The sequence below is a fragment of the Macaca nemestrina genome, chromosome 7, assembly GCF_043159975.1.
Source record: "Macaca nemestrina isolate mMacNem1 chromosome 7, mMacNem.hap1, whole genome shotgun sequence".
In the NCBI taxonomy this organism is placed as follows: Eukaryota; Metazoa; Chordata; class Mammalia; order Primates; family Cercopithecidae; genus Macaca; species Macaca nemestrina.
In genome coordinates, this window is record NC_092131.1 from 81028566 (window position 1) to 81045688 (window position 17123).

Sequence of the window (17123 nt, forward strand, 5' to 3'; positions counted from 1 at the left end):
AAATATTATAGTAATAAAAAGTCAGATTAAGCAGCCTGTAAAGTTATAGAAACATTTTAGCAAACTTATGTAAAACAAGACTGCAAACAAACACTTTCTCTTTAATATTTGAACAGTATTTACTAATTCATTTCAGACATGTTCTCCTGTAGACTGAGAAATTTGTTTTCAAGAGAAGGTACGTGGGGGAGGGAAAAGAATAGAAGGGGAAAGTTAGAAAGGATTCCTGCAACGTAATAATGGAAAACTCCAAGATAGGTTCTAGTATGTCCACATCCTAAGCATCACAGTATTAATATTGTGGTTTATGACACTGTGTTTTGTGATTGATTCTGCCATCTTTCTATCGCAACTACAGTGAACACTAAATTCAAGGACCAAACTGGTGCCTTTCATTTACTCGGTTATCTGATCATTATCTGTTTCTCTCAATGTCTTACAAAATACTGATGCTCAAGAAAAATCCTCTGGATGTTTCTGTCCCTTGTGCTTTGTTATAGACTGAATGTTTGTGTTTGCCACCCGCTATGTCCATATGTTGAAACTCTAACCCGCAATGTGATAGAGGCATAGTCTTTGGGAGCCAATCAAGTTTAGATGAGGTCATGAGCGTAGGGCTCTCAGAATGAAATTAGAGTCTTTATGAGAAGAGAAAGAGGCCAGAGCTCCCTTCCTCTCTCCAATGTGAGGATAAAATGAGAAGGTAACATGTAGGTATGCGAGTCAAAAAGAGGGCCATCACCTAGTACCAAATTTATTACCACCTTGATCTTGAACATCCTAGACTCCAGAACTATGAGAAATGTCTGTTGTTTAAGCCATGGTATTTTGTTATAGCAGTTTATGCTGTACATCCACTTCATGTACACAACTATACTACCCTATAATACCATGGGAATATGATTTGAAATATGACAATTAGTAGGAAATACCAACTCTAATACCATATTCTTGACTCTGCTCTTAAAGAAAAAATAACAATACAAAATGCTGTAATGTTTTCTGTCTCTTTTAATTGCAGAATATAGTCACTTACGTGTAAAGTGGACATTTTAATGACAAAACTGTGTAGGACACCAAAATATTTTTATTAATTTATATCTAATAACTATAATGTATATCTAATTTCCTTACCATGTTATTTTGTCTATTCATAATCAAATGCTCATTATTTTAAGAGTCAAACTATTATTACAGATGTATCTGCAATTAACTGGTATATTTCAGTTTAATGTAGTAATTTCAATACCTAGAACAAGTCTTTCCATGGATTTCCGAGCAATGAATAAATTTTCATTAATGTACATATTAAGCACACCTTGATTAACTCTAATACTTTCTTAGACAGTGATTCCATACATTCAATGCTCTGTCATGGTCTCTCATTTTTCTCTCTGGCCATCACTGGGAGCCAGTTGGATGCAGAAAAATGAAACACCTCATGCAATAATATAATGCGCTAATGACATAAATGGAAAATATTCATTAAAATTCTAAGGGACATGTGGTCATCAAGAGTAGACTTTTCATCTTATGTCCCTGGAATAACTCACAGAGACTAGCATGTACTAAGTTCTTGGTATATTTCCTGAATTGGTTAATTAAGAAAAAGTAACAGGCACTCTACACAGCACAAAGCATTAAAAATAAAGTACATTGATGCAGTGGCTCACACCTGTAATCCCAGCACTTTGGGAGCCTGCGGCAGGCAGATCACGAGGTCAGAAGATTGAGACCATCCCGGCTAACACGGTAAAGCCCCATCTCTTCTAAAAAAAAAATACAAAAATGGTAGCCAGGCACGGTGGTGGGCGCCTGTAGTCCCAGCTACTTGGGAGGCTGAGGAGGGAGAATGGCATGAACGTGGGAGGCAGAGCCTTCAATGAGCTGAGATCCTGCCACTGCATTCCAGCCTAGGTGACAAAGTGAGACTACGTCCAAAAAAAAAATTGAGGGTCCAACTCTGGAAGAAAATACAGTCTAAGGAGGGGGGCTTATTCATACTGAGGACTAATCAAACTAATTAGTAATGAGAATAAAATTCAGATTTTGATAAGCTCCCAAGTATGCTGTGTTTATTTCTATGCCAATAAACACCTGAAAGTGCTCTGCTCTTTCACCTCTAGTTGACCTCAAGGATCTGCACAAATTGGAAATGAAGGATAAGGCATAATTGTAAACTCCTGAAGAGCTAAGTTCGTGCCCCCAATACACACAAAGATCCCTTCTACAAAGATTGCGAGACTTACTGATTCAAGGAATTTGAGAAAGTTTCTGCACACTCTTTATTGACCACTAAGTTAACTGGAACAGAGACTTCAATGGCCACATGCAATGAAAAAATATAGACTTTAAAGAATTAGTCCAGGAAAGTCACTAAACAAACAAACAGCAACAAAAAAACCTGGAGAGAAACAGGAATCTCTTTTCCAAATTTCACATTAGATTATTGCAAATGTCATTTTTACACACACACACACACACACGTGAGACATGTAGATAAACAAAAAAGCATTACCTATAAACAAGAAAGAAAAAACAAAGGAGTTAATAGACACTGTCCCTGAGGAAAATCAGATGTTGGACTTATTAAACAAATATTTAATTCTGCTATTATAAATACATTCAAAAAATAAAAACTAAAGGAAGCCATATCTCAGGAATTAAATGAAAGTATGAGAACTATGCCTCACCACATATATAATATCAATTAGGAGACACAATAAAAAGAACCAAGTGTAAATTATTTAGTTGAAAAGCAAGATCACTAAATGTAAATTCACTAGCAGTGCTCAACAGCTGATCTGAGCCAACAGGAAAAAGAAACAACAAACTTGAACATAGGTCAACTGAGATTTCTCAATTATTTCAGAGGAATGGAATGGAAAAAGAAATGTATGTAATTAAGCAAGTGTCAGAAAACTGTGTGACACCTTCAAATGTACCAATCTATGCATAATGGTAGTCAAGAAGGAGAAAAAAGAGAAAAAGGTAGAAAGAATATTATAAAGAATAATAGCTGAAATTTTCCAAAATTGGTAAAGAACAGTAATATATACATTTAAGAAGCTCAAGGAATCCAAGTAATAAACTTGAAGACATCCACACTCAGACACATTACAGTCAAATTGACAAAGGTCAAAGACAGAGAGAAATCAAGAAGAAAATATCTCATCACACATAAGGGATCATCAATAAGATGAAGGACTGACTTTGCATTAGTAGTAATGGAAGTCAGTAGGCAATGGGATGATATACTCAATTACTGGATAAAAAGAGACTCTCAACTAAGAGTCAATAATTGAATTGTTTGTATTTCAAAGGATAAATACTTGAGGGGATGAATGCCCCATTCTTCATAATGTACTTACTTGACACTGCATGCCTATATCAAAACATCACATGTACCCCATAAATATATATGCCTACTATATACCCAGAAGCAGTTTTTAAAATTTTTTAAATGAATAAATAAGAATTCTATATCCAGCATTTATATCCACAGTTTTTGTATTTTATTAAAATTAACTTGATATTAATCAAACGTGACTGAAGAAAGTTAATATGCTGTTTATAATCCCTAGGGCAACAATTGAAAAATAACCCAAAGTACAATACAATAAACAACAAGGGAATTAATATTAAGCATAAATGGATTAGGCACTCCCATCACAGGCAGAAATTGACAGAATAAATTTGAAAAAATAAAATGCCAATTCCTATCTACAAGAGACATGCTTTATAATCAAACATACAAAGAGATTGAAAGAAAAAGCATGAAAACCTGTATACAATGCAAACGTTAACCAAAAGAGAGCTGAATGGTTATATCAGGTTTAACATGATTTGGGTGTGTCCCCACCTGAATCTCACCTTGAATTGTAACTCCCACAATTCCCACATGTCATGGGAGGATCCCTGTGGGAAGTCATTGAATCATGGGGGTGGGTCTTTCCTGCACTGTTCTTCGTTTAGTAAATGAGTCTCATGAGATCTGATGGTTTGAAAAATGGGAGTTTCCCTGCACAAGCTCTCTCTTTGCTTACCGCCATCCATTTAAAATATGACTTGCTCCTCCTTGCCTTTCACCTTACACCATGATTGTGAGGCCTCCCCAGCCACATGGAACAGTAAACCCAATAAACTTCTTTCTTTTGTAAATTGCCCCATCTTGGGTATGTGTTTATCAGCAACGTGAAAAAGGACTAATATAGTAAATTGATACCAGTAGAGTGGGGCATTGCTGAAAAGATGCCCAAAAACACAGAAGCAAGTTTGGAACTGGGTAACAAGCAGAGGTTGGAATAGTTTGGAGGGCTCACAAGAAGGCAGGAAAATGTTGGAAAGTTTGGAACTTCCTAGAGACCTGTTGAATGGCTTTGACAAAAATGCTGATAGTGATATGAACAGTAAGGTCCAAGCTGAGGTGGTCTCAGATGAAGATGAGGAAATTGTTGAGGATTGAAGCAAAGATGACTTTTGTTATGTTTCAGCAAAGAGACTGATGGCATTTTGCCCCTGTCCTAGAGATTTGTGGAACTTCGAACTCAAGAGAGATGATTCAGGGCATCTGGTGGGAGAAATTTCTAAGCAGCACAGCATTCGAGAGGTGACTTGGGTCCTGTTAAAGGCATTCAGTTTTATAAGAGAAGCAAAGCATAAAAATTCAGAAAATTTGCAGCCTGACAATAGGATAGAAAAAGAAAATCCCATTTTTTGAGGAAAAATTCAAGCTGGCTGCAGAAATTTGCATAATTAATGAGGAGCCAAATACTAATCCCCAAAACAATAGGTAAAATGTCTCCCTAGAATGTCAGAGATCTTCACGGACTCCCTCCTATCACATGCACAGAGGCCTAGGAGGTAATAAACATGGTTTTGTGGGCCAGGCCCAGGGTCTCTGTGCTGTGTGCATTCTAGGGACTTGATACCCTGTGTCCTAGCTCCTCCATCCATGACTAAAAGATGCCAAGGTAAAGATAAATCTTTGGCTTCAGAGGATGCAAGCCCCAAACCTTGGCAGTTTCTACATGGTGTTCAGACTGTGGGTGCACGGAAGTCAAGAATTTAGGTTTGGGAACTCCCTGTAGATTTCAGGGGACGTATGGAAATGCCTAGATGTCCAGGCAGATGCTTGCTGCAGGGGCGAGGCCCTCATGGAGAATCTCTGCTAGGGCAGTGCAGAAGGGAAATGTGGGCTTAAAGCCCCCATACAGAGTCCTTACTGGAGCACCACCTAATGGAGCTGTGAGAAGACAGCCTTCATCCTCCAGACCCCTGATTGGTAGATCCACCCACAGCTTGCACCGTGTGCCTGGAAAAACCACAGACACTCAACACCAGCCTGTAAAAGTAGGTGGGAGAGAGGCTGTACCCTGCAAAGCCACAGGGGTTGTGCTGCCCAAGACCATGGAAACCCACCTCTTGCATCAGCATGACCCAGATGCAAGATATGGAGTCAAAGGAAATCATCTTGGGGCTTTAATATTTGACTGCCCTGCTGGATTTTAGACTTGCCTGGGGCCTGTAGTCTCTGTGTTTTGGCCAGTTTCTCCCATTTGAAATGACCGTATCGCCACTGTAACTAGGAAGTAAATAGCTTCCTTTTGATTTTACAGCCTCATAGGCAGAAAGGACTTGCCTCGTCTCAGATGAGACCTTGGACTGTGGACTTTTGAGTTAACGCTGAAATGAGTTAAGCCTTTAGGGGACTGTTGGGAAGGCATGATTGGTTTTGAAATGTGAGGGCATGAGATTTGGGAGGGGTGAAGGGAGGAATGATATGGGTTGGCTCTGTCCCCACCCAAATTTCATCTTGAATTGTAACTCCCACAATTCCCATATGTTGTGGGAGAAACCAGGTGGGAGGTTATTGAATTATGGGGGGCAGGATTTTCCTGTGTTGTTCTCATGATAATGAATGAGTCTCGTGAGATCTGATGGTTTTAAGAACGGGAGTTTCCCAGTTGGGCGCAGTGACTCACGCCTGTAATCCCAGCACTTTGGGAGGCCAAGGAGGGTGGATCACGAGGTCAAGTTGTCAAGACCATCCTGTCTAACACGGTGAAACCCCATCTCTACTAAAAATACAAAAAGTTAGCTGGGCGTGGTGGCAGGCGCCTGTAGTCCCAGCTACTAGGGAGGCTGAGGCAGGAGAATGGTGTGAACCCAGGAGGTGGAGCTTGCAGTGAGCCGAGATCGCGCCACTGCACTCCAGCCTGGGTGGCAGAGGGAGACTCTGTTTCAAAAACAAAACAAAACAAAACAAAAAAATGGGAGTTTCCCTGCACAAGCTCTTTCTTTGACTGTCCCCATCCATATAATACGTGACTTGCTCCTCCTTGCCATTCACCTTCCACCATGATTGTGAGGCCTCCCCAGCCATGTGGAACTGTAAATCCAACAAACCTCTTCCTTTTGTGAATTGCATAGTCTTTATCATCAACGTGCAAATGGACTAATACAAGGTTCAATAGACTTTGAGACAAAACTTTTACTAGAATAACATTTTATAATGAAAAGTGAATAATTCATTGGGAAGACATAACAATTAAAATAATCGTGTTCCCTGCAAAGTTTGTATTGAAACTTAGTCCTCAATGTAACATTATTAAGAGATGTGGCCTTTTGGAGGTGAATAAATCATAGGGACTCCACCATCATGGATGAGGTTAGCACCTTTATAAAATAGCTCAATGTTCAGGGATGCTCTTTTGCCCTTCTCCCTCAGCCCTGTAAGGACATAGTAACAAGGTAACATTTTGGAAGCAGAGAGCAGTTCTCATCAGGCAGGAATGTTGGCACCTTGATCCTGGACTTCACAGCCTCCACAATTTTAAGAAATAAATCCATATTCTCTATAATTACTCAGTTTTAGGTATTTTGCTATGGAAGCACAAATGGACTATGAAGTAGCATATATAGAACTAGCAATGGATCTCCCAAAATACAGAAATCAAAAACTAACATAAGTGAATAAATTAATAAATAATTCTACAATAATAGTTGGAAACTATAATACCTCATTTGAAATAATGAATAGGACTCTTAGGCAGAAGATTACAAGGAAATAGAAGACTCAACAACACTATAAACCAAGAATACCCAACAAACATTTTTAAACCCTCCACCTAACAACAGAGAAAAACACATTCTTCTGAAGCACACCAAGAACATTCTTTAAGAAAAAACATATATTAGGCCATAAAACAAATCTTAATAAATTAAAATGAAAGAAATCATACAAATTAACATAAGAGAAATCACAAAAAGTATGTTCTAGCCCCAAAACAAATTGAAATAAGAAGCAAATTTGATAATTTAAACAATATGTGGAGATTAAACAATGCACTCAAATTCCCAATAGGTTAAACAAAAAGGAGATTACAAAATAGTTGGAGATGTATGAAGATGAATAAACAACATCCCAGAAGTTAAGAAATTCAGTTAAAATATTGCTTAGAGAAAAATTTATATTTATGCATGCATCTAAATTGAAAGATATCAAATTAATTTAACTTTCCACATTAAGAAATGAGAAAAAAATGAGTAAAGTGAACCCAAAGCAAGGACAAAGAAGATAATAATAAAGATTATGATACATATGAATTAAATAATTAATTTAAAAAAGAGGAATCTGCAGAATCAAAAGTTGGTTTACTAATTTTTTATTAGATTTGACAAGAAAAAAATAGAAAATAATCAAATTATTGAAATCAGGAATTAAGGAGAAGCCACTATTACTGACTTTATAGAAATAGAAAATAATTACAAGAATACCATGATCAATTATACGACAACAAAGTCAAATAGAAAGTTTCCTAGAAAGGAATTAACAGCTGAAACACTCTCAAGAAGAAAAACAAAATCTGAATAAAACTACAAGAGGTTAAATTTGTAATTTAAAAGCTTTCTAGAGAGAAACCCTAGCCCAAGATGTCTTCACTGGTGACTCCTACTAAACATTTAAAGAAGAATTATTACCAAGTCTTCTTATTTATTTATTTTTTTTCAAATAGTAGAAGCACTAGGAACATGTCTCAAGTCATTCTCTTAGGCTAATATTATCCTAATAACAAAACCAGACAAAGACATCACAGAAAAGAAAGCTACACTCCAATTCTCCTGTGAGCATAGATTCAAAAATTGTCAATAAAATACTAGCAAACCAAATTTAGCAGCCTATTAAATTAATTATAACATCAACAGCAAACCTACAGTTAATATCGTACTTAATATAAAACTGAACAGCGTCCACCTAAGCTGACAACAATATAATGGTCTCTTCTTTCACCGTTCCTATTTAATATTGTACTGGAAGTCCAAACTAGGGCAATAGACAATAAAAAGAAATGAACAATATGCATATTGAAAAGCAAAAAATAAAAGTCTTTATTTGTAGATGATACGATTTTCTTTGCAGAAAATTCCAAATAAATTTGCAAATAATTTGGAACTAATTATTGAGTATTGGCAGGTCCCAGGATACAAAATCCACATACAAAACTCTATTGCTTTCATATCTAACAAAATATGCACAGTATCTCTAGAAAAAAAAAAAATCTATAAGATGCCGAAGAAAGAAATCAAGAATATCTAAATAAAAACTGCAATCCATCTTCATGGATTGAACAATTCAATATTGATAAATAAGACAAATTCTTCCCAACTTAATCTATACATTCAAAGCTATCTTTTTCAAAATCTCAGTTGCATTTTTAATTGAAATTGAAAAACTTATCCTAAAACTTATGTGGCAATTCGAGTGTTCCCAGTATAGCCAAAACCATCTTGATAAAGAAGAACAATGTTTTGATACAGGATTTTTTCTCAACCTCTTCACTGGTCTTTCAATGGGGTGCCCAGTTTACTCAACCCGCAGCACTCAACCTCTTGCAGGAGGGAGCACTTCAGCAAGCGAGTGCAGGATCTGGCTGGCTGCTTTGGGTGCCTGCAGGAACAAGCTCCATGTGGGCACTGTGGCAGCACCCAGGTAGGGGTGCCTGTGACCCCTGCAGCCTCAGAGGTTGTGTTAAAGTGCTCTCTTACCTCTACTGTCCATGGACAATAGTGTGTTATCACCTTAGTGAGCCTCTTGCCTCATGTGATGAGGGACCCACCAAATGCAGGTACCCAGCAAGGATAAAGGACTAATGTGACAGCAGCCTTTCTTGGGTACCTGCATTTGGTGGGTCCTGAGCTCTTGTCCAGCATCCAAAAGGAATGAGGTTGTGTGGACACTTGAAGGATGGTGGAGGAGGATGATTTTATTTAGCAGTGGAAATGGCTCTCAGGGAAGAGAGGAGCTGGAGAGGAGATGGGACAGGCAGTTAATCTTTCCTGCAGTTCAGCTATCTCCAGAGAGCTCTTCTCCAAAGTTAAGCCATCTGCCCTCTAAAGTCAAGCCATACCTGTGAAGTCAAGTCGCCTTTCTCTACTCAAGCTGTTTCTCTCTTCTAGCAACAGAGTCTGCGGTGTTTCATAGACACAGGATGTGGGGGTGGGGCAGGCCATAGGTAGTTTTAGAAAAGGCAACATTTGATTCGTAAAAAGACATTATTCAAAAAGAGCTAATTGTTAGAGAGCAGGCAAACAGGGATAGAAGTTCTCACGTTGGGTCAAGGGTTTCAGGCTTTTTGGCTTGATGGTGGGGTTTCACCAGGTACTCACCCTTGCCTGCGTCTATCAGTTTGAAGACTCACACTTTTCAATTATAAGACTTACTACAAAGCTAGTAATCAAGAAAATTTGGTACATATAGAAAGGACCATACAGGTGGTAAATATAGAAAAGCTAACATACATACCAATTTATGAACAATTGACTTTCGACATGGAGTCTGAGACAATTCAATCATGAAAGAATAACTCTTCAACAAATTTTCCTGGGAGACCTGCACACAAACACGCCAAAGAATCAACTTGTACCCTGTATCTCATATCATATGAAATATTAAGTCCAAATGGATCACAGGCCTCAAGGAAAGAGCTAAAACTATAAACCTCTGAGAAGAAACCATAGCTGTAAGTTTTTATGATTTGGGATTAGCCAAAGAACTTTTAGATATGATGCCAAAAGCACAAGTAATGCAAGAAAAGGCAAATAAATTGAATTCCATCAATTTTTTTTTTTATATTCAAAGGAACCATTGAAGATGAGAAAAGACAAGAGAATGATATCCGGATTATATGAAGAACTCTTACAAATTAACAATAAAAGTACAATACAATTTAAAAAGGACAAATATTTCTAATAGATGGTTTTCCAAAGAAGAAAAATATCACCATAAGTTCCAAAAAAGAGAGACAAATGATCCGTGGCCATGTGCAAAGATTTTAAATATTAGATAATTGCAAATACAAACCACAATGGGATACTAATTTCACTCAGTAAAATGGTTAATATTAAAAGTTAATAAATAAGTCTTGACAGGGTGTGAAGAAATTACAATCCTGGTACATTGCTTCTATGAATGTAAAATAGCACAGCTACTTTGGAAAAACAGTTTGGCATTTCTCCTAAATGTTAGACATGGAGTTACCATTTATACAAGCAATTCCATTCCTGGGTATATATTCAAGAAAAATAAAGACATATATCCATACAAAACCTTGCAGATGACTAGTCATCATGACATTATTTATAATGGTAAAAACAAGGCAACAACCCAAAGCCTATTAACTAATGAATGGATAAATAAAATGTGATATACCCATGATGTGCAGTATTATTTTTCCGTAAAAAGCAGTAAAGTGCTAGTACATGCTACAATATTGATAAACCTTGAAAACATCGTGAGTGAACTAAGGCATTAACAAAAGACCACATACTGTGTGATTTCATTTATATAGAATTTACAGAATAAGTAAACCTATAGAGACTGTATATATTTGTGGTTGCCAGAGGCTGGGGGAGAGAGTTGGAGACTGAGTACAAATGGATATGGAGTTTCATTTTGGAGTTGTAAAAATGTTCTAAAATTAGAGTGGTGATAATTACACAGCTCTGTGAGTATACTGAAAAATCAAAAAGTTTTACACTTAAAAGAGAGAATTTTGCAGTTTTTGCATTATATTTATCTAGCTAGCAATCTAGCTACCTATCTAACTAAGGGAATTAGGTTCAGGAAGATGAAAGAAAGGCAGCTACAGCCTCTTACATTCCAGGTGAGATGCTCCTGTCATTGCTTCGGTCTCTGTAACTATGGAATAGCCCATTCCCTCCTTCATTCCTTGGCCATGTATAGTCAAAAAAATGCATATTAATGACAAAATGGAGGCACTCTTACTTTGTCTGAAGAATGTATTTGTGAAATAAAATTAACATACATTAACAACGTATTAGTCAAAAAACAGCTTTTGAGCAAAAAATACTGCTAAAGAACTTGATTGCTTTAGGGTACCAGATGAAGCTGTTGGCTCCCAGGTTTGATCCACCAAAGGGAAAAGAAGCCAGAGACAAGGAAGAAAGACTGTATCCTCTAAACAATTCCAAAGAACTCTCATATCTTCCCAGTACCAGGCCTTTCAAGTGAACCAGAAAGACTTATGGATATGATACGAAGAAAAGATGTGTTTTGTTAAGGATACCAAGATGAAGAACAAATAAAATATAAGGCAAATGGAAAATGGGGGTCAAAATTAAATAAAGACTTCCAACACAGTGCTTCTTTGAAACAGACCCTTAATATAGCTCATAGCTACAGTGGTTACTGTCCTTGTCATGTAGCTTATGGTGAATTTCAGATCATTCTCCTTCAAACAGTGTTAAACGTATGTTAATGTATGTTGATAAAAATATTACTGTAAGTTATACTTTATAATTTAGATATTTTATATTTGTATTTATAATTTAGGTAACATACATATACCTTAATTATTGTTTTCCAATCAAGGTAGTGAGAAGTACCTGTGAAAATACCTTGACATATAAATTCCATAACCATATCCCAAATTCATTGAAGAAGACTACCTAGGCATGATGACCAGTTATCTGCATTAAGAATACAAATCATAATAATAATAACAAACTTGGAGTACGATTTTATGATCAGTCAGGTTTATAAATTACTAGTCAACATTGTGAAAGGCAAAACACACAAAAAGGATACCATGCAGAAGTCTAAAAACACATAATTTGAAAACTGCAATGTGTAAATTAAGAGTCTAAACAGAGAAAGTGGTTTGTGTGAATATACATGGCCAGGGAGTAGCAACATTGCAAAATTACCTAGATTTACTAAAAATAATCTTCTATTGGCTGAGCTCATGCTTTCCTTTTTCTTCAGTTTCCATAGATAGACCATAAAATGTAAGATTTGATGCTACATAATATAATACAGTTTGTTAAATTAGCTCTGAAATCTCTTCAAACTTAAGGGTCAATTAATAAATATTTCACTTTTGTATATTATAAATATTAGAAAAGACATAAAATTAAATCACTTTTAAATCTTCGTGTGTACTTATGAGTTTGGAAAATCATTTCACCCAGGGTGAAAACGTGATACGGAACATAGAAATTGCCTCTGAGGGAGCATAATATAGGTTTGTAGAGTAGGAGGAATATTTCATTTATATTATGTAAAGTTTTATAATGTTTTTTCAGAAATTCAGACTCACAAATTAGAGTTTTACAATTTTAAAGGTGTACAGAATAATAAAGGAATGAAAATCTAACTTATTCAAGAAAACCCATTAGATTCGCTTTTCTATTGCTAATCTGTAGCATAAGTTTAGAAGGTTAAAATGAATACATTTATCATGTTATAGGATCTGTGGGTCAGGAAACCAGGTACATCTTAACTAGGTCTTCTGTAAGGATGAAATTACTGTATTGACCTAAGATGGATTCTCTGGTGGGTCAACTGGGGAAGAGTCACCTTCTAGACTCACTCAGGTTGACAGAACAATTAATTTCCTTGTGACTGTATGACTGAAAGCCTGACTTCTTCCTGGAGGTTGGTTGGAAGTTGCCTTCAGCTCCTGTAAGTGTCCCTTGGTTCCTTGCCATCTGGTTCTCCCAAAATGGCTATGTACTTCTCCAAAGACAGAAAGGCCGTATTATACAACATAATGACAAACATCACATTTCCATTTCATCACCTTTATCCTATTCTATTGATTAGAAGAAAGTCATAGGTAACATTTTACACTCAAATGTAGCAAGTCGCACAAAGATGTGCATGGGAACCATGGGTGGGCCACCTTTGAGTCTGTTTGCTGCACCCACTGACACAATTCTCATCCTACTCACCCAGATTTCGTACATTCTGGTTTACCCTATATCTTACCAGGTGAGTTATGACTCAGTTTTCTGGATCTTCATGATATAGCAGATACTGTATTTTGGAAGAAAAGAATACAAAAATTCATTTAGAATCATTTTGTGTCAGGCATTTTGGTCAGCACTAGAAGAAACTCATGTTTCTTACAGCATTCCTATAAAATGAGTAGAACAAGTTCTACTTTCTGATGAAAACTTGGACTCAATTATACTTTCTTGTGTGATATAAATAGCAAATTCTGGGGTGTGAATTTCAACCAATGACCTTCCTCAATCCAAAGGTTTTTCTCTTTCTATTTTACTATATTACCATATTAATAGACTGGGGGTTACAAACTAGTTTCATTTACTCCCCAGTTTGAACAAGACAGTACATGTTGAAAGAGGCAAAAATGAAAAGAATATGAAAAAATGGACAGAGATATTAAATCAACTCACATAAGGTTTCATAATAAGTACAGTTAATTCAGTTTATACTACATCTAATTACTTGATTGCAAATACTCAACTTAGACACTTAAGTTATCCCTTAGCAATGAACCTTTTTGATTATGTAGATAAATTTCCATGGGTATATATCACATTTGGGTTTTAAAAGGAACAATAAAAGAACACAGAGCTTTCTCCAAATAGGTTTTCCTTTGACAGTCACATGAGTAATAAAATTCACTTAGATGTTTCAATTTTCATTCATAATTGGCAACAGTAATTTCTACATTTCAGATTAATTACTAAGAATTTTCATTCCCCATAGGTGGCAGCATAAACTTCAATAGAATATTCATTACTAGCAATATTAGCTCAGATCTTCTTCTATAATAACAGCAAAAGTACTATTCTGAGGGTTTTCTGAGTCCACTGAGTCCATCTTTTGAATCTATTTAAAACTCTTAATGTAGGACAGTCATGAGTAATTTATTTTATTGAAAGGATAGGACTATAATTTCACATTATTTTTCAAGATAGCCATACCACTTAGCAATGAAAAAATGAAAATAAAGAACTAAGATTAAAAGTCAAAATTAATAGTGGTTTTAATTGATATGTTTGTGTGGTCAATATGCTACTCTTAGGATTGACAACCTGAGGTGATTTTATATTGATAAATGCACTCACTTATTGTACATTGAATTCTACATCTTGTGTATATACAGTATGTACATGTGCACAGTACTATATATAATACTATGTATTTTGTTTTCTAATTGAATCAGAGCCCCTGACCTATACATATTTTAAGTTTGCTCATTTCTTTGAATTTCCAAAGCAAAGAAAAGAAAGGTGTATGCTTGCACTTAAAAGAATGCCAACAGAGTCAATCAATTATAAGTGTATTTTTGCATCCCCTTGGAAACACTGGAGAAATTTTCACTCTCCCAAGTGTCATATTTAAATCCTACTTACTTAGATATTAAAAAGGAAAAAAAAAAGAGACTTCAGTTGCTCTTAGCTTTAGGTTTATGTTCAATTGGAAAGATGTCTTGCCTTAGAGTGTTTTAACCATTTATTTATTCACCTATTTGCTGACTTTTTTATTATTCTTTTGTATAACATTAGCTCATGCTAATCCACTATATTCTAGATAAATGGAATACTTCAGAGAAAGCCTACTGGATTTTAAGTCAGGGGATATTTGAGCATATTTGCTTACCCTCAGGTGTGCCACTTTATGTTTCAAAAGGCTGGTAGCAGTTTTACCCTCAAATCCCTGCCTTTCATAACTTATCCTCTAGGATATGTTTCAAAACGAGGATGTATATTGTTGACAAAGAATTAAACGTAATAATCAGGCAATTAACCAAGGATGTTTGCAGCACTATATAAAGAGACAAATTAAGAAGACTACCATGGTATCCAGAAGCCATCTGTTAATGAATGTCAAGTTGATGATAAAGAAAATTGAGTTCCCTTGGCAGTTGGTTTTTCTCCAGCTGCATACATCAATAAAAGAGCCATCACAGACAAATCTGCATTTGTTGTTAATTTAGAAATGCAGTAGATAGGCATTGAGAAACCTCTAGTGACAACTTTTGATTCTGAAAGTTGATGGTAAGATTCCAGTAAAAGTTATACATTGGGCCTTGGATTGGCATTTAAGATATTGTTAATAGGGTAAAAAGGAAATCAGTACAATTCTGATATGTGTGCCCACACACAAATACAATGAAAATCTATTCAGAGTATGAAAAAATGCGTGAATAATTTCTGAAGTAATCAACCATACAAAGCATAGTCAATCATTTACACACATCTCAAACATTTAGTGTGGTATATATCCTAGCATAAGTCTCATGATGAAGCAGTACCAAAAAGAATCATAAATTTCGGTGGTCTTTATACCACATCTTGATAAAGACAATATCAAAGATGTAAGTAAGGTGTGCTTCAGAATGTTATCATTCTAATGCTCAATGGAAACTTCAAGAAGTTAACATAATGTCTTGAGATAAGTTGGAATCTAGAGTCAGGCAAAAGTGAAGCTAAATTCACACTTCATTCTTCATTAGTTATATGACTTTAGGCATATTACTTAATCTGTTCTAGTGCATGTGTAATAAAGATAATGACACTAATAATAACAACTTTGCAAAAATGTTAATAGGATAAAATGAATTAATAGGTGTCAAAACTTCTACAAAGTAAAACAAAATATTTTATCAATGGTTTATTGAAATATACTAATTGCTGAGAACTTTAAACTTATTGTGGAAAAGTCACTGGGCCAAAGTTCAGGAAATCCAGCTTGTTCTTCTAGCCTTGCCATAAATTAACTATGTGATCCTGTACAAATCATTTTTTTCTGGACCTTAGTTTACTCTTTCCTAAATTGAAGTTGGGATGGCGTGGAACTTAAAAAACCTCTATTAATTTTAAAATCCTATAATTCTAAGTTATTGAGTTACAGTTCAAAAATAAAGGCAGAATATAAAATAATGAATTTGTATAAGAAGAAAATTTTCAAATCATTGCAATCTCTTGCATGTGTGTTTACTACTGACTTAAAAAATTAAACAGTGGGAAAAGTCTGCTTCTATCATCCACTTAAGATTTTCATTTCTTATACATAATTTTATTAGAATGCATTTAATTATAATTAAACATGTGTTAAATTTATTCACTTAAGACACCTAGTTGAGCCAGATTAACTCAGAACTGTGTTTGACTTGTCCTGTACTACTAACTTTGAACTTTAGAATTGAAGACGACTAAAAAAATCTACTTATTTATTCTCTATTTAATGGTTGAGGAAACATAACATAAATGAGAGATGACTCTAAGTGACAGATAATTGGTTCTAGATCCTAGATTTACTGACTCCCAGACCACTCCTTTTCCACATCACATTTCACTATTTACATGTTTTATTTTTAACGATCTTGGACATGCATTCCATATCAATCACATTAAATGTTCCTGATACCTTATCTGGCTTTAAGTTAATTGTGAAAAAATTACCACATTTAGTTTTCTTTTATAACACTGAAAAATGGTTTTCTTTTGGATGCTATCAAATGAAATTTGTTTTTGGTTTCTCACTGCCACTTTAAAAGGCATCTAGTGGAAGAGACTTCCCATGCCATTGTATGAAAACTCAGCAAGCCCTATAGTTTTCAGTTTACTCTTCACTCTCCAATGCACTACATTCATTCTAGATTATAGCATACAGTTTTAATTCAGAAATATTAAGAGTTATTATAAGATAGTAACCAATATTTGACACTTCATTTAAAAATAAGACTCCTCTCCTTTTAGGCATGGCTGGTTTTTCCATTCACCTCTTTCACTAGTTAGCTGATGTTTTGAACCTAATGACTCTAAATGAATTTGGAATAAAATAA